The 20,435-nt window shown below is 44.6% G+C and overlaps 1 protein-coding gene across 4 annotated transcripts in view; it reads left to right on the top strand.

The window, feature by feature from the left end:
- The first annotated feature begins 1,215 nt into the window (after positions 1-1,215).
- Positions 1,216-20,435, top strand: part of ADAD1 (adenosine deaminase domain containing 1) — a 923,229-nt gene continuing 904,009 nt past the window's right edge. For all 4 annotated transcript variants that reach the window (XM_069242439.1, XM_069242435.1, XM_069242432.1 and 1 more), the window contains exon 1: positions 1,216-1,401. The gene's annotated coding sequence lies outside the window, so the exon portion shown is untranslated. The remainder of the gene's footprint in view (positions 1,402-20,435) is intronic.

The following is a 20,435-nucleotide window of genomic DNA, read 5'->3' as shown; positions in this document are numbered from 1 at the left end:
GGTAACAAAGAACCCGACACCTGGAAGAAGCACTGCACCTGCAGCCTGCAGGCCCTAGAGAAACCAACTACTGGTGCAGGGGTGACCAGCAGGCGGCCCTCATCGGTGCCCTGTCAGTGGCTGGCCCGAGAAGCCCCCAGTGCCCTGCCTGCATCACCAGAGTGACCCCCGGGTCCCTCCATTGATTTCAATACTAAAGTGGACACCTACTTTGCACACTGCACCCGGTCGCCCTGTGCCGCTGAGGGTGTATTTTGTGTGCCTGTTTGTGACCGCCCCCCAGTGCTCTACAAAACCCCCCTGGACTGCTACCCAGAGAAAGTACTTACCTGCTAGCAGACTTGAACCAGAGCACCTCTAGTCTCCATAGGCGCCTATGTTATTTGGGTTATACTTTGACCTCTGCACCTGACTGGCCCTGTATTGCTGGTGGTGGCTGTTTGGGGTTAACTTGAACCCCCAACAGTGGGTTGCCTATGCCCCGGAGACTGAACTTGTAAGTGCTTTACTTACCTTCTAAACTAATTTGTACTTACCTCCCCCAGCAACTGTTGACTTTTGCAGTGTCCACTTTTAATATAGCTTATTGCCACTGGTGCCCTGTATCCTGTATTGCTGTACTTACAATAAAAAAATATTCCTTTTGGCACTTACCGTCTCATATCTATTTGTGAGGATAACGACCACTACATGGGGTGAGAAAGGAATACATGGGAGAGAAATAAGGAATGCGATGAGAGGCCTTTTGCAGGGAGCGCATGGCAGAGAGGAGGGACCCACGAACATGCACTCAGAGGGGGTGCTTAACCAAGAAAGGGAAAAGTTCCCTAAAAGTGAGATAGCAGCTAGCCAACCACAGAAAATGGAAAGAGCACATGATCTAGGGCCAGATAAACACAGGATGGACAAGGAGAAACAATAAAATCCATCTACTATGCTAGAAGCAAGTAACGACAATTAAACTAACGAAAATGGCAAGCAAAGAACAGGCTTTAAGCCATATAAGTTGTCCATAAACCCTACAACAAGTCATTTACATCTGAACGGCGCTGTCTGGCAGACAATCTAATACCGGTGGAGAGTGCTAAAACTATCAACTAAAATAATTGGCGGTGTTTTGACCACGCACACCAGAAGCGTGCTCCCATCTTCCATTTAGAGTCAGTACGTGCGTATTTAAGTGCGCGGCCCCGCCCACTGCGCAGCGTTCTAGGTACAGACGTCATAGGGAAGAGCGTCGTCCGGTAATGCTAGAAGTTGGTCTGCAGCTGCAGAATATATAGAAATAAATCACCTTATCTGCGGGGGCTGCGAGAATCCGTTTGACACCTGTGACAGGAGGGAGTGAAAACTTGTCCTGAGACGGCATCTTCCTTAACTAAGTGGCCCATATTAATAATCGTAAGGATCGTTTCATCTACGTAAATTTGTGTTTTAAATGTATAATTTTAACAAGATTGGGGTTGGTGATTTCGGGTTGAAGTATGTGAGGGATTCTCGTGCAGACGATGGTCCTCTTCAGTGTGTTTTGGAGCGTTGCAGGGTAGAGGGGGCGTAGTCAATATGGTCTCCGAGGCACTAGAAAGAGCAAGCCATGGAGTATGTCTTTCTCTTGCTACCTGACCAATGCCCTTGTGGAAGTTTACCTTCAATTTATAGGAATCTTCAGATTGTGATTTTTTTTTTCGGGTTGTGACCACAATCTCCCCTAAACGCTTGACGAGATTATTGTGCGATATTTAGCTGTGATTTAAGTCCATATGCCGTTATGTCAAGGGTCCAGGCGTTCATGGGATTGCAGGATTGATGGATTTAGGAAAAAAGAATCGCTTTTATCCGAAGAAGGAGTTTCAGACGTGAAACTCATAGTGCGGTTTTAGGTAACCGAGTCTAGTTGAGAGGGAGGCCTTTTGCTATAAGGTGTGAGACTAATTCAAATTTGTTTTTTATGAGGAACTAACACGCCACCGTGCTCTCATTGAAATGCTGTTTTTAAGCTTGCCTGGCTGGCTCCTTTCGTACATGGGTACCGTCAACTTTTTGTAAAAACGTGAATGTATCATTTAATTTCAGTACTCAAAAGGAGTAATTGTGTTCTAGAAAGGTGTATATCTGTCGGGGAGTTTTGGTACAGTGCCATTTGTTGATTTTCCAAGGAGGTTTTATTAGTCTTTTCTTACGGCAGTTTCGTAAATCTCAAATCCATGCTTTTGGATAGTGTGCATAGCTTCCAAACCTGCTGCAATTTTTAGTTACCTTTTTCACCCCCAAAATATTCCTCCCTCCCATTTAAGTAAATGGTTGTTACCGTGAGATTTGTGATGCCAGTGCAACTTTCACAATAGACAAGCATTGGCAAAGCCCATGGGCGTAGGAAGTGTGGGGGACGCGGGGGATATGCCCCCCGACCCCCAGATTTTGGAGTGGGGGAGACACGGGGGACAAGGGTTGGGGGGGGGGGGGGACGAAGTGACAGAATAATTTTCCCTTCTGTAATTCGCAGGGCCATTAGCGCATGAAAGCGCTACTTATACTGGCCCTGCACTTGACCTGTGACCTGGCTCCAGGACACTCTCCCTCTGCCCTTTTGTTGTGCTGCAGCACACAACGGATTCCTTCTCACCTTGCCCATCAGCTGCCTGCAGTCTGCACTTATGAGAACAAAGGGAGATGAGAGGCCCTTTGTTGATTGCTGTCTGCATCCGGTCCCTCCTGAGCCCAACCCTTCATGTCCCTTGAAGATCCAACCCTGAAGACAGCAGCAAGGCTTGAGGAGTTTAGGAGGTTTGGGTAATTAAATAAACTATTGCCAAATAACTCCCTTTCTTTTTAAATAAAGTGTTGTGTTGCAGAGTATCTCCCTTTCTAAAAACAATATTGTTGAGTTACTGTGAGATATGAGCAGGGCAGGCTTTAGAATGCTACTGGCACCCTGTGCGACAGGGCCCCCCCTGTGTTTGTTAGGGCTCCCCTTTCTGTCGCCAGCTTGCCTGCCCCAGTGCTAATTATTGTCCCCTAACTTGACATCCTGCCCCCTCAACATTTCAGTCCCCTGTCTCTCCCTCAGCCTTCCTGGTATTTGTGAAAGCCCGCTCTGAAGGCCAAGGGCTGTCTGTAAATCTAGGGCCATATTTATACTCCGTTTGCGCCGAAATTGCGTCGTTTTTTTTGACGCAATTTCGACGCAAAACTAACGCCAACTAACGCCATATTTATACTATGGCGTTAGAGGCGAATAGCGCCAAAGTTCCCGGAATGTGCGTCATTTTTTAGCGTGAACCCCTTCCTTGCGTTAATGATATGCAAGGGAGGCGTTCCCGTCTAAAAAATGACTCCCAGGCCTTAACGTGGTATTTATACTCCCGGGCAAAAGAGACGCCCGGGAGTTGGCGTGGCTAAAAACGGCGCATTTGCGCCGCTTTTTAACGCCTGGGTCAGGCATGGCGTTAAGGGACAAGTGGGCTCAAAATGAGCCCAGAGTGCCCTCCCCTGCCCCCAGGGACCCCCCCTGCCACCCTTGCCCACCCCAGGAGGACACCCAAGGCTGGAGGGACCCACCCCAGGGACATTCAGGTAAGTTCAGGTAAGTATTTTTTTTTTTTTTTTTAATAATATTTTGTGGCATAGGGGGGCCTGATTTGTGCCCCCCTACATGCCACTATGCCCAATGACCATGCCCAGGGGACAGAAGTCCCCTGGGCATGGCCATTGGGCAAGGGGGCATGACTCCTATCTTTACAATGATAGGAGTCATGTTGATGGGGGATGGGCGTCGTTAAAAAATGGCGCAAGTCGGGTTAAGACGATTTTTTCGACGTAACCTGACTTGCCCCATTTTAAGACGCCCATGCGCCATTTTCCCCCTACGCCGGCGCTGTCTGGTCTACGTGGTTTTTTCCCACGCAAACCAGGCAGCGCCGGTCTGATTGCGCCGTCTAACGCCATTCCATAAATACGGCGCCCGCATGGCGCTTCAGAATGGCGTTAGACGGCGCAAAACTTTTTGACGCTAAACTGCGTTAGCGCAGTTTAGCGTCAAAAAGTATAAATATGGGCCCTAATTTCCTGCCAATGGCCTGTGGATGCGAAGCCAACACTGTGGCAGCTCACAGGCTTTACAGGACTTCACAGGCTGTGATGGAACAGTCTGGCACTGCTGGATAGACAGCGGAGAGACTAGCACACAGCATGGGTCCCAGGAAGAACCAGATGAGCTGAGAGATGGACAGGGCCAGGCGAGACAGCAGGGCCGACTCTAGGACGATGCAACCAGTGCTGCTGCACTGGGTGCTGACTTAGGAAAGGGGTGCTATGTTGGCAAGTATATTGTGACTTTAAGAGCACCTGCTGGATGTTCCTTGCCACCAACAGTTTTCAGGCAACAATAAAGGTCTCAGGATAATTCCGGTGATTAATGGTCTTTCTGGAGAGAGATTGAAGTTTTGTCTAGTGGAAGTTTTGACTCATCATAATGTACAGGGTTACTATGCCTGCTACAAAGGACGTCTACATGCAGATCACAAAGTGTATATAATGTGAATAGGTCAGTGGGTTACTGCTTTTGTCAGATGCAGGAAAGTACCCTCTTTTTGGCATGGTTACCCCACTTTTTGCCTGTTGTCAGTATGTTTTGATTGTGTTCACTGGAATCCTGCTAACCAGGACCCCAGTGCTCTCTCCCATTAAATTTGGTTGCTTGAACCACACACACCCCACACTTGGCATACTGGTTCCCCTTTTAAGTCCCTAGTATATGGTACCCAGGTCATTGGGGGATCAGGGGTTCCCCATGGGCTGCAGCATTTATTATGTATGATGCCACCCATAGGAGCCCATGTAAACTGTCTCTGCAGGTATAGGGGGTGGGGCAGCAACTAGATGGAGGGCATAGCAAGCAACAACACAGAGGGTGGGAGTTGGCAAGCAATGGCATGGAGAGCATGAAGGGGAAAGCAATAACATGGGGATAGGAGTGGACATGCAAAAACCTAGAACAGGAAGGGTAAGTATGTTTAAGGAAGAAATGTAAATGAATACTTAAAAGTAAATGCAAAGAAAGAAGAATAATTTGTCACTGATTTTATATACAAAAAGCATGTGGCTTAGACACACTCACTCACTTACAGTAAGTTTTTTAACAAAAAGAAAAAGGTAGCTCCCTCAAGGCAAGCATTGGAAGGACCAAAGTACTTTAGCCATGATCCCGGAAAGGATCAACCAGTTAAGTGAAGCTAGCACAAAATGATCAAAGAGAATCAAGCAAATGAGACTGACTATAAAAACCAATCCAGTGGGCAGGGTGTAAACCCACTGTAAGCTAACAAAGTGTCTGGCAAGCAACAGTGCATGAGCTCTCTCAGGTGACACCTTAAAATGTGGGTAAAGTGAGTGGTCAGGTCTAGTGGCATCAGATATTTGTGTAGCAAGCAGAAGAGTATTTGGTGAAGTTGAGAATGAAATGTGGCTCCAGTTAACACAGTAGACCCATTATTTATTTTGTAGCTCCACCTAGTGACAGGAGAAGCACTTTGTAGGACTAGTCAAAGTAAAAGTTGACATTTTCAGGACTTATACTGGGTCAGTGGTTGCTGAGGATCAGGGAATCTTTCTGGTGCACATTTGTTGACTGACTGCAAAGGAGAAAATATTTTTCTTCATGTAACCTGGTTTCTTAAAATCAAAGGAAGGGGTTGTGTGTCTTTCTGGGAGGCATAGAATTTCTCCTTCATTTCCAGATTTATCTTAAATTATGTTGAATTTGGTTAGTTTTACATGTAGGCAGCCCACTGTTGCCCATACATGCGTCACGTTAACTTTAAAGTACGCATCAGAGGATAAAAGCAGCACCTGCCTAAACTGTGATGGTTGCAACATACATTCTAGAAATTCTGCTACAAAAAACGCCTGACATGGGGTGCTGCATATATGAGTGGGCATGGGAGTTATCATGCTAATGGCAGGATTTTTTTTTACCACTTACCTAGCTGTCAATTTTAAGGAAGCAGCAAATAGTGCTCAAGATAGTTTCTTCAGTGGATTTTTTTGTTTTGTAGGGGAGGGGTGATTTGCTTTGCTTCGTTGCATAAGCTCATAATTGACAGGGATTCCTGTTATCCCACGTCAAATGCCATACCAAATGGTCATCTTTAGCCCAAGTGTGGGTTTAGGAGCTCTGCTCGATTTAGGTGGCTTGTGGGATCCTTGGTAGATTTTAGTTGTGCAAATAAAGGGGTTCACAAGTCGAAGTTCCTTTATTCAACCCCAGCAAGTATGTACAAAAACAGCAAAGTACACAAGCAGCTGGTGTCTGTCATGTCTTGTTGCTCTCCACCTGCCTCGCCCACGTTCCTACATTCCACACTGCTCACATTCCTAGACACCTCATTGCCATATACGTTCCCTTTTCACAAACATTAAGTTGAGCTAAAATGAATACAATAAATACTAAACATGCTTTTAAGTATGCATACTTGCTCTTCACAATCCTAATAATGCGTACCTGATTAAAAAGTAATATTATGCATATGTTTGCAACACCTTTTTTTTTTTATTTTTTTTTTTTTAAATAAATTACTTTGAAAACACAATATATTCTGCTAAGTACAAATAAAAACCTCAAACGTTTTCGGTTTACAAATTGTTCTTTTACATCATTCCATCTGATTTTTGTTCCAGTGTTGTCTTGTAATATTCTGTTGTTTTTTGTCTTGTAGTTGTCTGTTATTATTTGTAACTCCTCGCAGATTATCTGCTCCTAATTTGTGACTGTCACCATCTTTTCCCACCGTATCATCACCAATACTTTTATCTATTAATAATAAATTCATGGGTTCCATCGTTCAAATGCTTGCGTTTAGCCAGTCTGTTTAATTGGCACACTTTACCACCAGTAAGCAAGGCAGAATTATTGAAAAATATGACTGCTTTTAAGGGTTCTGAAAATATACTCTCTCCTTCCTGAAATTTGTTGTATATATATTTTTAACTTTTACCCAGTCACCACTTTCAACAGGTAACAATTTTACACCTTGTTGTCAGTCATGATATTCCTTATAAATTTGTTTGGACACACATAACTTTCTTCCACCATTTGCAGGTGACCACTCAGCCAATTCGGTTTTCAGCATCCAAGCTGTCTTTACTCCTAGGTTCATGTCCCCTCATGAGAACAAAAGGACTCTTATTGTACATAAACTCAGTCCAATTCATAACAACCACAACATTTTACAAACTTCATCCTCCAAATTAAGGTTATTGCTGACTGCAATCTTTATAGTGCCCTTAATTATCCTATTGAATCGCTCTACAAGGCTGTTATCCGAAGGATGATAGACTGATGTTGTCTTGTGTGCTATCTCGTTCCTTTTCATAAACCCCTTAAACGTGTTGAAAACGCACTGTGAACCATTAACTGAAACTAACTGTTTAGGTAAACCTTCCTTCAAAACGATTTTGTTAAAAAATTGAATAATGTGCTCCGTTTCAGTCTCTAACTACTGCTGTTTCGAAAAATGATCTACAACCACAATTATGTACTTTTTTCCTGCCTCATCGTCCTCTATAGGACCCACGATATCAATCCTTTTTTTACATTTTTGTATTTTTCCCCTCTCTCCATAGCATGTGTTGGACCTGGCCCTTTTTGCAGGGTTATCCCCAACGTTTTTGCTTTCCTCCTCCTGTTTTTCTGACCCTATTTTTGTTGGCATTGGGACTCTAAAGTGGATTATTGGTAAGGGCAGGTAAGTACTTACACTTAGCAATAGGCCACTAACGTCCAGTTAAGTCTCAATAAATTAAACCCAGCTCAACCCTTGTTAGCTTGGCAATGAGCGACAGGGCTTAATTTAGGAGATAAGTGTGTAAAGTATTTAAAAATCACACAACTGTAAATAAGTTAAACACAATAAAAATACAACACCAATTTATAAAGAATAGATTATATTTGTATCTTTAAAATGACACAAAAATGATTCAAATCAGATAAGGCGAGCCAGAGAGATGAATTTTTAAAGAATCAATGTTTTCTAGCGCATATAAGTAACTAGCGCTCAAAGGGTTAAAAAAAAAAAAAAAAAGTGTCACACTGGTAAGCGACAAAGTCCAGCGTTCAGGCCGCCCACGAGGTAACTGTCACACTTACTTTTGGAAGTGTTTCTTGATTCATAAAAGTGGTCCAGAGCACCAACCAAAGATTCAGAGGCTCTGGTTTGCCTCTTGGGGTCTGGGACTATAACTCCCACAATGCACCTCTTCAACTTATGGAGTTGCCTCAAAGGTCTCCAAACTTCTGGATCTTCTTCCAGATGTCCTTTTTGGGTCCTTGAAGTGTCCACAACTTGATACAAGGTTCCAGAAGCTCTCAGTTGCTCCTTGGGAGTTGGGACTGCAATTCCCAGAAGGCACCTGGTCAGAATCCTCAAATGGCCACTGGACGCTGGTCAGCTGGGCTCTGCTCGCGGGACTTGATGCAGGAGACTCTGGGCAGCTCCTTTGTACCTACAGTATAGCAAACATGGAGTCCCTTGAAGCAGTAGAACAGTGGTTCCCAACCTGTGGACCGGGGACCCCCGGGGTTCCGCGAAGCCTCCTCAGGGGGTCCGCGGCTGCTTAAAACATTTAATAATATTAGGTCCCAGCTATCAGTAATATCTCCTCCGGGGTCCCCGTGTTCCAATAATGATTCAGTGGGGGTCCCCGGGCTCTAGTATTGATAAAATGGGGGTCCACAGAAGTCAAAAGGTTGGGAACCACTGCAGTAGAAGACAGGCAAAGTCCATTTTAGTGGTGAAACCCGTGTGTGCAGCTGGTGCAGTCCTTTGGAGTGCAGTGGCCAGGTGCAGGTAAGGGGGTTCAGCGGTGCTGTCCTTCTTCTTCTTTGTCTTGTTCCATGTAGGGATCTGAGGTGTGGGTGCAGCTCTGCCATATTTATCCTTGCTCCTGGATGGAAAGCAGGCGGGGGCCTGGTTATCCTATCACAGGCAGGCTCTTTTCCCTTTTGATGACCACTTCCTGGGAAGTGTGGCAAAAATCAGTCCCAAGTAGCCACATTCTTCAAAGATTCAACATGGCTGAAAGTGATTTTTGGAGGTTAGATCTGGCTGAGGGTACCTACTGGTGTGGCTAAAAATCTAAACACACCCTCTCCTGCCCTCTCCTAATCTAATCAAGAGGGCACCTCATTTTTTGCTTCACCACCTGCTAAGGCAGATCTCCTCCCCAAGGCACGTCCTTTATGTTTAGCCCAAGCCACTTCACACCTCATCAAGGCTGCCTGGCCACGCTGCCAGAGGCTGGCCAGTTGGAGAAGGGCACTACAGAGCTGAAGTTGGCAACTTTTAGGTAGAGTTTTAAAACTCTTTACCTGAACTATTTATATTCAGTTCAACAATTGCAAGTTGTGGAATTTATTATAACAATTAATTTGATACCAAACTCAATGTATCTGGCACTTAAGGGGACTTTGTTAATTAAAATAGTGTCTCCGCGTTTTAGCCTATGGAGGCCATTCACCACAGTGAGGGAAAAACAAATTTGGCTTTTTTTTTTTTACCTCACCAGGGCTTCTAAAACAATTTTTATAAGGTTCATGCTTATAGTTGCATGGCACCTAACCCTAGGGGCGCACAGAGCGAACCTTAGGGATGATTTATATGTAAAAATAAGGTAGTTTAAGACTTTAGAAGTATGTTTAATTCCAAATGTTGAATTTGCATATAACTTTACTTTAAAAGCTGCCAGCAAGGCAGGCCTGCCTTTGAAATGACCCTTGACATCTCAGCAGTGCACCTATGGGGGCACTACCTATGCTGGCATCCCTAAACCTACATGCCATACCATATACTAGAGACTTATAGGTAGGTTGACATTACACAGAGCACAGGCCCTGGGATTGGTTAGCAGTACCCAGGGCACCATCAGTTAGGAAAACACCAGCAAAAAGTGTAAAATGTGGGCAAAAAGTTAGGAGGTCTGTGCAATCAGCCCTGTTTTCTCACATCTGGGCACTTTATCACTGCTGATAAGTGCTTAAGTGCATGTTCTCTCTCCTTTAAACTTGGTATGATTAGCTTACACCTGTTTGGCACATTTAATTTACCTGTAAGTCCCTCTTACAGTGGTATCCCATATTACCAGGGTCTGTAAATTAAATGCTACGAGTGGGCCTGCCACGCGGCACGTGCCACCCACAGAGGTAGCCTTTCAAATCTGTCTCAGGCCCGCTGCTGCAGGTCCTGCTTAAGCAGTTTACTGCCACGTTGACTTGCCATTTAAAGTTATGTGCCAAGCCCGAAACTCCCCTTTTCTACATATAGGTCACCCCTAAGTTAAGCCCTAGGTAGCCCTATGGTCAGGGCACTATGTAGGTATAAGGTAGAACATGTACCTAAGTTGTATGGCATATCCTAGCATTGACAAACAGCCTATTTGGTTTCTCACTGCTGTGAGGCCTACTTCTCTCATAGGTTAGCATTAGGAATTCCCTTAAAGGTGCTTAAGTGTTCATATCTGATCTGTGAGGGGTAGCATGGGTATGTTTGGAATGGAAGTGAGAAATCCTGCTTATTAGTGTAGGTGGATTTCTTTACCACCATTGTTGAAATGTCACTTTTAAAAGTGGGCATTTCACTGTGCTTAGGACTCTTGTGATTTGCAGCCTGACTCATCCACATCTAGGGTAAAGTGACAGCTTTGATTTGTGCATACTTTCTAGACAGCCATCACACAGGGAGGTTAGAGGTGTTACTGGATTACATTTGCATACTGAATGGTCTTCCTGGCTTGAGAAAGTGGGAGGCGGGCACCCTTACATTTGTATAGGCTATGTCCTACCGTCACACACAAGGCTTTTTTACCCCCTGCTGATGTCTGGAGCTAGAGCTGGGGCTAAAGGGGGATGTTATGCACTTCTAAGGTTTTTTTTTTTTTTTTTTTTTTTTTAAGCGCCCCCTAGATCAGACATTTTGAGTTTAAGTATAGGGGTTGTAACCCCATGTGTTTTTAGGCACTGCGTGGGACTTTTAGACAGACACTGATGGCTCTACATACTGCACCTCACCAGGGACTGTTGTGCTGCCTGGAGGAACTGCCATCTGGACTGCTTGCCTTGTGGGACTGGTCTGATGCCTGGCATTTGCTGGGTTACAGAGGATACTGGCACTTGGCCCTTGCTGCTTTTTGTGCTGTTCTGATGCTTGTTTCTCTACTTTTGCCTCCCCAGTGCTCTCTGGGGGCTTGCCTCCCCTCCCCCTGTCTTTGTGAGGGACTCGGACATGTGGCTTCACTATTGGCACTTGGTGAGCGATTTGACCAGCCTGCTTCAGAGGCGCACACTCCCTTGTGCCCCCCCGGCACAACCAGGCATCCACTTCGGTTCCTGGAGCTCCGATTGACGCATCGCTCCCCTCAACTGTTGTGTTTTCACTGCTGCAACCCCATGAGGTGAAGCAAAGGAAGCTCAACAAGGTCTGCCTGCTCCCCCGCTGAGTCAGCTGCCAAGGGGAGGTACTGTGGGCTTTAGCTGGAGGCGCCATTGTCCAGCTTGGGCAGCCGAGCCCCCAGTATCCAGCATTGTGGAGAGCTAGAGTTGCTTAGCAGCTGCCCTGTGTGATCATGGGCAGCTGCCTGTCGCAACCAGAAGTAGGGGGGGGGGGGGTGGGCTCAGCGAGGTCTACCCTTAGTGGACCTAATAGGTGCCTGTCCGACCCGGTAGTCATGGCTCTGATCTGGCACGGAGGTGAGGACCCGGTGAGGTCTCCCAATTGAGTCTGAAGAGGGAAGTGGCTCCTCCCTTGTGTTCAGATACCACCCGTTAAAGAAGGAGGTAGAGTCACACAGTGAAGGCAGCTGCACTGTGTGCTTCCTATGTGAGAGGCTCCGTGAGGGCTCTCCGCCGAAGTAAGGGGTCTCTTCCTAACCCCCTACCTACTGTGTGCGATCCTTGGTAGGGCATTCACAAAGGGGCTTGCAGGACAGAAAGAAATCCTCGATGGAGGCCTAGGCATGAACAGGGCCTCCATTACTGTAATTACGGTTATAGATGCACAGGCGACCCTGTTCCCTATTTTATGGCATTACGTACCATACCACATATGAAAGAAGCGCAAAGGCACTGTGACCTACATATTTTTTGGTATATTGAGTAATTCATGTATGTATTTCATGGTCTGTTTTATTACTTGCCTTAGGCATATTGCTAGGTGTTTTTTTAGGCCTTGGGTAGTCAGGATAACAAATACTATACACTATGCTTACCCAATATGTACAATAATGCTGTTTTGTGTTTTGACACTTGCTTACGTGGCAAAGCAACTATTGGTTCATGTCGCTTTGGTCTGTGGTTGATGAACAATATATTTTCAATTTCATTGTGTGGAGTCTCTTTTGTGGTGTATTTATTGTGCCAGTGGTGAGTGGGTGTGTTGTGCAAGCGCTTCACATATTGCCTCTGGGATAAGCCTGACTGCTGTTTCCAAGCTACCAAGGATGTGTAGCTCCCTTACCTTGACTAGAGTGGTGTGTTCTGCCTGGCTTAGGTGCGTTCCCTATCCAACCAGAAACTCCATTTCTAACATTATGCTAGGGCAGGATATGGGTAATAATGGTGGACGATATGTTTTGAAAGCCTAATCCAAACAGTTGCATTTCATACATTCTCCGACCAATCTCTGTCTGGATCAGAGCTAGGCCACCAATAGTTCTGTTGGACTTTTTATTTAGTTTTTGATGTACCTAAATGCCCCTCATGACAAACTTCCAGTATTCTTTTTGCATACTCCACTTGTTGGTTCAAACGTCCGACCCCTGAGTAAAAGTCAATTTTCTACACTTAATTCATTTCATACTTTCCAAAACGCACGCCCGTCTTTGTTCAGTTTTCTTTTCTCAGGCCATCCTCCATTGACAAATTTTATAATTTGTTGCATGCTTTCATCCTTGTTCATTTGATTCTTCCATTCATACATGTCATCTTCTGCCATGTCTTTATCGGACAAACCAGCCACACTCCCATCAAATAAATATTCATCATTACCATCAGTTGGTACTGGCATGCGACTCAGAAAATCCGCTTTTTACACCTGAAATATACTGTACTTGATAAACAAAATCCAAAAGTTTGACAGACATGAACTATAAGCATGGAGATGCAGGCTGTAAGCCACTAGACATTAGTAATTTTGTTAAAGGTTTGTGATCTGTTTTCAATATAACCTTGTAACCCCACACATATTGTCGAAAGTGAGTAAGACCTCACACAAGTTAAAGTTCTCTTTCAATAACAGCATATCTTTCTTCTGCCAGAGAAAAAGCCTGTGATGTAAACTCTGCTATCCATTCACTTCCCTATTGATCCATTTGAGAAAGTACAGTTGTCAAACCTCTTACAGGAATCAATAGTGATGCAGATCTTACACTTGGGATCAAAAACTTAAATTTAGTAATCCTTTTAACTTGGTAAACTCTTTCTGAAAATGTTCTAGCCAAACAAATGTAACTCTATTTTTAAGGACGCTTCCAATGGCATGTGTTTTTTTTTTTTTTTTTTTTTTCTTTTTCTTTTTCTTTTTCTTTTCTGCGAAGTTTCTAACTTTGATTAGAATTCTACTAAACCAAAGAATGCTTGGACGTGATCATTGTTGGTGACGGCACATTGTATATGGCATAACTAACATCTGCTTAAGTTTAATTCCTTTACCATTAACATTAGGAGCTAAATAAGTCACTACTTCTTTAGCAAATTTGCATGTTTCAAATTCCACTGTTAACCGTTTATGTTCCAATAGCTTCAACTTTTGTCATAGTTTGTCACGTCAATTCACTCATAATCAGGCTATCTTCCTGAAAGAACATTACTTTATCAATGCCCTCAAATAGATTACTCATAAGATGTTGAGACAAGGCAGCAGCCGATGCCAGTCCGACAATGTGGATGTAATTGCACTTGGTGATAAACTGATTTTAAATCTAGTGTAGAAATCCATTTAGCGCCCTTGGTGTTTGATAACATTTCATTAATTCTTGGTAATGGATATTGATCAATCAGTATATTAATAACTTCTTGCAGATCTTTACATAATGAGACCTGTCCATTTGACCTCCTAACTACAACCAAGGAAGAGACCCATTCAGCAGATTCAACTTGTTCTATAGTACCTTTTTATCACCCACATTTTAAAAATTCCTGTGTAAGTTCATCTCAAATGGAAAAGGGAATATGTCTAGCTTTGTGCACACAAGGTGTGGCTGAAGATTTCAATTCAATTTTGTGACTGAGGTCTTTCAGTAAGCCTACAACACCTTAAAATACACTGGGAAATTCACAAATTGTTCATCAATATCATTCTCACTGTGAACTGTAGAAACTGATTCATTACTATTGGGGTTTAAGATTATTCCTAGTTCTCCTTGATCATGCTGTAAGAAATTGCCCTCTTTTTGGCATGGTTACCCCCACAGTTTGCTTGCAATCAATATGCTTAGACTATTTTAACTGGGATCCTGCTAACCATGACCCCGGTGATTGTGCTCTCTCCCTCTGAATTTGGTTGCCTAGGACTTCTATGCACTCCACAATTGACATACTGGTTCCCCCTTATCAGTCCCTAGTATATGGAATTTAGGTACCCAGGGCATTGGGGCACTAGAGGATCCCCATGGGCTGCTGCTTGTATTATGCCACCTAAGGGAGCTTAGGACTGCAGGACTGCCACTGCAGCCTGTGTGAAAAGGTGCATGACCCTTTCACCGCAGGTCACTGCACCAGGTCACTGTAAGTCACCACTATGGTATGCCCTCCTTTCTCAGAGGGCAGGGTGCAGGTCCCTGTGTGTGAGGGCACCCCTGCATGAGCAGCAGTGCCCCTACACCCTTTGCGCTGGACTTCGTAAGTGCAGGGAAGCCATTTTACCCGTGTACCCGACCTGTGCCCAGCTACATAATGGTAACTATGAACCTGGGTATGTTTGGTATCAAACATGTTGGAATAATACCCCAGTACTGTTGCCTCTATTGGTTGTATGATTCCATGCTCTCTGGGGTGGGGGGTTCCTTAGAGGACACCCAATATTCCTCCTACCAGTCTTCTGGTGTTTTCTGGGCATCCAGCGCTGCTGCCACCCCTCAGATGGGTTTCTGCCCTTCTGGTGCCTGACCAGCTCAGACGGGGGAAGCAGAACAAAGGATTTCTTGTGGGAGAGCGAGGCACCACTCTTTCCCTTGGATGTAGGTGTTACAAGGCTTGGGAGGGATTCTCCTGCCAAATAAGATATCATTAAACTCTGTTACCTGAAAATCCAGATTCTGATATGACCTTGTTCTTAAGCTGGGCTGTGGATTCCTCAACAGGGGGTGGGGGGAGGTGGCAAACATAGAACATTAGTAAGTATAGCAACATATGGACTGCACTCATTGGGCGAGAAGGGACTCCCTTTCCTTTCATTGTGCTCAAACCTTCCTGCCGGGATAGCAGAAGGATCTTCCAGGGGATTGCAATGATTCCTGATCTCAACAAGAAGCTGAGAGGGATTTTGGCAGATGTCTCTTATTGCATTGTCAGGTACACGTGGTAGCACCCCAAAGTGCTTGAGAGATAAGGGCCCATTCTCCCTAGAGTCCGCAGCTGAGTGCCACTTGCATCCCTAAAGGTAGAACTCAATATCACAGCGTGGCCAGTTGCAGAGGCTGGGGTGTATGAGTTGATTAAATCTGCGACCTTTGCCTCCAGCGTCTGCAATTGGTTGTTTAAGTGGGGGTCAGGTAGTCTTCAATGTCACACAGGACAGATTCGATAAGCTCATTAAGATTTATCCTGGAGAAATTGCTTCCAGCTGTGCCTCCATTAGACCATCGGAATCAAGGCAGGGGGGCTCCCTGACACAAGGCCATTTAGATTGTCGCTCCCTTTTGATAGTGAGTTTAGCTGCTTTTCTGGTGGAAAAAAAATTCTCTGTTAAACTGGCTCTGAAGTTGATCTTCTAGCTCCCCCTCCTCCCTAGATTCCCCCCATCCCCTGTATTCTCCCCAGAGTCTGATCAGTTGGTGCAGATGACGTTGGGCTAATTTGACGCTCGCAGAGTTTGAGCGATAAACATCGCTCGCCTAGGTCAATTTCTTTTGTGACCACCTCAACTTCTTAGTCACTTATGGCCACAAAATATGACAGTGAGAATAGAGTGCGTTTAACCAAAATGTTAGCCTATGAAATATGGCTTTAAATAACTGACAGTAAAGCTAACTGTAGAAGACCACTCACTCTATGGAAGCATGCAGACAGTCCAAGAAGATGGGCCTGGCTCGGCTTCCTCTGGTCAACGACCGGCCCAGTCTCGGCCTTGTCTTCTCCCGGGCATGTCCTGCCTGTGTCCCATGCTACGGGAGCACCCAGGAGCTTTAAAGTACAGCGCCTCCTGGCACGCTGTCATCAAGAGGGCAGGATGCCCCTGATGCAAGCTAGAGCCTGAAGTCTCCTTGTGTTGTGGTTTCCCTTTCTGCCCTTTCGCATAACTAGACAGCTGTGCTGCCTGATAGCCTGCGACCTAAAAGGGGGAGGGTTGAGTTGCTTAATATGGTAATACAAATAGAGTTGCATGTCCAGTTATTTGGTTCGTTTTCCATAGATGCGTTTAGAATGTTAAGTTGCTAGTATTTTTCTGTTAATAAACTACTTGTGTGACATTATGCTTGTATTTGACAGCTAAATCCTACCGCAATAGGTCGAAGCTTAACGCTGACCTGAAACTTCTTAGCCATATGCTACTTGCCTTCTTTGGTATATGCCCTGACTGATCCATGTTGACCAGTCTGGCTTTATCCCAGGGAGGAACACTCAGTACAATCTACAAAGACTGGCACATGTAATGCACAACCCCAGTGTGCAGGAAGGTAGCTGTGCGCTTGCCTTCCTAAATATAGAACAGGCCTTTTGACTCCCTTAGCTGGGACTTTATCTGGAATGTGCTGAAAAAGATGGGGCTTGCTCCTTCTATATTCGATGGGTCAAACTATTATACACTCTGCCAAAGGCTAGGGTTCGGACAGGGCAATATGTGTCAGACGAGATTATCCTACAATCTGACACCCAGCAGGGATGCCCTCTTTCCCCGTTTATATTTGCCACTGCTATAGAACTACAGGCGTGGAAACTTAGATATGCGCTTAGGGAATGGGGCATCACAGGTGTGAGGGCATATAGTATCCCTTATCTCCAATGCAGGGATGTCTCGGTTCCTATTTTATTGAATGACAAATTTTGTGAATCCTCGGGACTTTGGGTGAATATACATTAGTGTGGAATTTTGTAAAATATCCACTTGTCCAGGGGACAGGTTGCTTCGTAAATCTACATGTCCTGTAAAAAGAAAAAAAAAAAACTACTTGTTCCTCTGATGCCATGTAGTGCAGTGACAAATTGTGACTGCAGTCTCATTCTGTAAGAGCTCTGATAATAGCCTCTTGGATCATGCCAGGGCAAATGCTGTAGTAGGGCTTGCATACTTCCAAGTTCAATCCCTACTATAGAAATGTCTTTATTTTGCTGCCTTTCCACAGATCTGTGTACCAGGGCTGGAGGAAGCAGTAAGCAATAGTTCCAGGGCTGGAATGCCTTTAGGTCTGCAAACCTACTAACTTGCATGTTTTAAGGATGTTCTTTAGCCGTTCTCTCATCTATCCCCGTACTGAGAAAGGTTGGAAATTTACTCCTGACAATGGCAGAAGTAGAAGTTCTTCCAGGATTGGGGAAAAAAAGTGGTTGGCGTCATCGTAAATGCTCAATAGATTTTCGCATGGTGTACAAATGCATAAGTGCTTGTGCTAAAATACAGTTAACAGATATTTCCTAGGAGTACGATTTCCTTGCCTACTTCTGTAAGTTCTTGTGGATTCATGAAAGCCACTAATTCAAAGAACTATAGCATGGGTGCACTTTTGTGACTTACTTTAAGAACTGTGTCCCTAGTTAGGTCTGGCGTTGACCAAGACATTTTGTTTTTATTAATATTCTATTTATCTATCGGCTGACTTTACTGTGAGTGATCACATTCTGCTGTTCTGGAAGGAGAATATTGGCACACAAAGTAGTTTTGTTCAGTGCCAGGAACTATTGCGGCAATCACTGGCATAACAAACTGAAAGGGGCCCCTCTGCAAAGAACATGGAGGGCCCCCCTGACCCACATAGGGCAGGTGCTGTTCTGAGGGGGACCCATAGAGGGGTCTCCCTGCACCGCTGGGACTGTGGGACCTTTGTTACACCACTAGTGACAATGTGTGCTTTTTGAGACCAATTTCTCTTTTTTTTTTAAATTTCTTTTTTAGCTTTTTGCCAGTGTTTGTTACAATGGTGAGGGTCTGGCAGCTCCCACAACAATAAAGTGTTACAAAAGCCACGTCACGTGCATTGACGAAATCAAAAGACTCCCAACAAATGTTGGATCGGTTGGCTTTGCCAGTGCCTGTTTATTTTCATGCTTCCTATAATCTGGTTGAAAATGTTCAACTGATTTTCCGTTAGGAATATTTTTCGGAAATACTAGCATGCATCAACACATTTTACTAAATTACACTTCAGAGAAATGGCACCTAAAATGTCATAGTAGCAATAGGTTTTCGTTTACTACCTGCATTGTTTTTGTGAACATTTTATTTTGAAAGCAAAGACTCATCACTGTTGCTTACTGGAACAACTGTAAGTAGTTCAGTGTAACTTTAACGTTTTTTACAGCACTCACCCTAATAATAAAGGTTTTTTAATAATCAGCCATAAATACAAGTTTGAACACCATTAATATATGGACACGCATATGACCTCAACTGCAGACAGTCCCTTCTCTGTAAACTGGCAGCCAAAGGGTTTGTGCTGCAGGGGATTGGGCCTGCTTGTCCCAAGGACAAAATAAACATGAAAACATGTTGCCAGTGACCCCAAACAATATGCCCCAGGTGTTGGGCAATAGGAATTCCACATCCCTGGTATACACAAATCTGCTTTATATCCCTTAGGAACACTAGCTGATCCACACCTGGAAGGTCAGCCTTTGAGGGGTCTCCCATGGAAGACCAAGAAGGTAAGTATCGGGGGGCTACATATTACCCAAGTTTCCCAAAGGTTTTACTCCCTCAACCTTGGCTCATTGAATGCAAATCTAAAACCCTCCGTACAATTCTAGAACAAGCTTAGCTGATCGTTAATGGGCAAGATAGCACTCCTAAAAATGGTGGTTCTAGCAAGGTGCCTATATATAATGCAAAGATCCTATTACAAGATCCCGAGCTCAGTGTTCCGTGAGTTGGACCGGCTGATAATTGAGCTCCTTTGTCAGAATAGGTGATATAGGGTCACTTTCTGGCCACTCTTTAGAGCATGGGAGAGAGCTGGTTTAGAGGTCCCAGACCTTGAATTATACAACTTAGCTGCCCAATTACAGCATGGTACACTGGTTGGATGGGGAGCCAAACTGGAAGTGTTACGTATTAGAAGGCACGCATTCCACATATCAGTTGGGGAACTTCTGTTGAGTGGTGGAGGAATATCCCATACTTTCCACTACTGATTCAACTTATGGGGAGGATTTGGGAACAAAAGGTCCGAAGAGTCCTTAAGAGAGCACTATTTGCCCCTGACTTGGATATCGTGCTACTACCCACCTTTGTTCCGATGACGCAAGTGATGTCTGTGACTAAATGGCAGGAGCGTGGATGCCTAATGCTATTTGACCTTCACCCTGAGGGTATATTATTCACCTATCAGCAAGCCCAAAATTAATTTCATATTGGCACCGGGCATTTTTTTTTTTTTTTTTTTTTATTTTTTTTTTACAATTTGCAAACCTAGCGGCGATTGCTTGGCTGCTGTGGCCCATGTTCCCTTAGGCCCTTACTCCCTTACTCCCTCTCAGACACTGATTACCTTACTTGAGATGGCAGTTGGTCGCGAGCTTATAACACACACATTACGTTCAGATTGAAGGAAACAACCGTTACCAATAGAACACCGTTGGAACACACACACACTTGCGAGAGGACTTATTGTTGAACGAATGGACGAAGATTCACTTGGGGATCAAGGAGGTGGTGGTTAATGCGTGTTTTAAATGGACTCAATATAAATTCATACACTTTATATCTGACCCCGTTTACATGCCACATACCCCACCCGGGATCCCCATTTTTCAAAACGTGGATTTTTTTGGGGCTGATTGTCTACACCTAGCCCCGGTCTGCCCCACAATAAGGAATTTCTGGGAGAAGATCACCACTCAACTTAGCAGAGCAACGGGCTGGGAGATACTGCATGTCAAACAATGTTTGTTGGGACTCTGGCCACACACCCCGTGTCGAAAACTGAGCAGACGCTATCTGGGACTGGTAGTTGTGAAGCGTTGCATAGTAGTTCACTGGCTTAGTCCCTGAGCCCCGACGAGAAAAATCTGGGTATCA

Source organism: Pleurodeles waltl, chromosome 1_2 (genome assembly GCF_031143425.1).
Source record: "Pleurodeles waltl isolate 20211129_DDA chromosome 1_2, aPleWal1.hap1.20221129, whole genome shotgun sequence".
In the NCBI taxonomy this organism is placed as follows: Eukaryota; Metazoa; Chordata; class Amphibia; order Caudata; family Salamandridae; genus Pleurodeles; species Pleurodeles waltl.
Note: the sequence above shows the minus strand (reverse complement) of the source record. Positions and strands in the feature narration are given on the sequence as shown.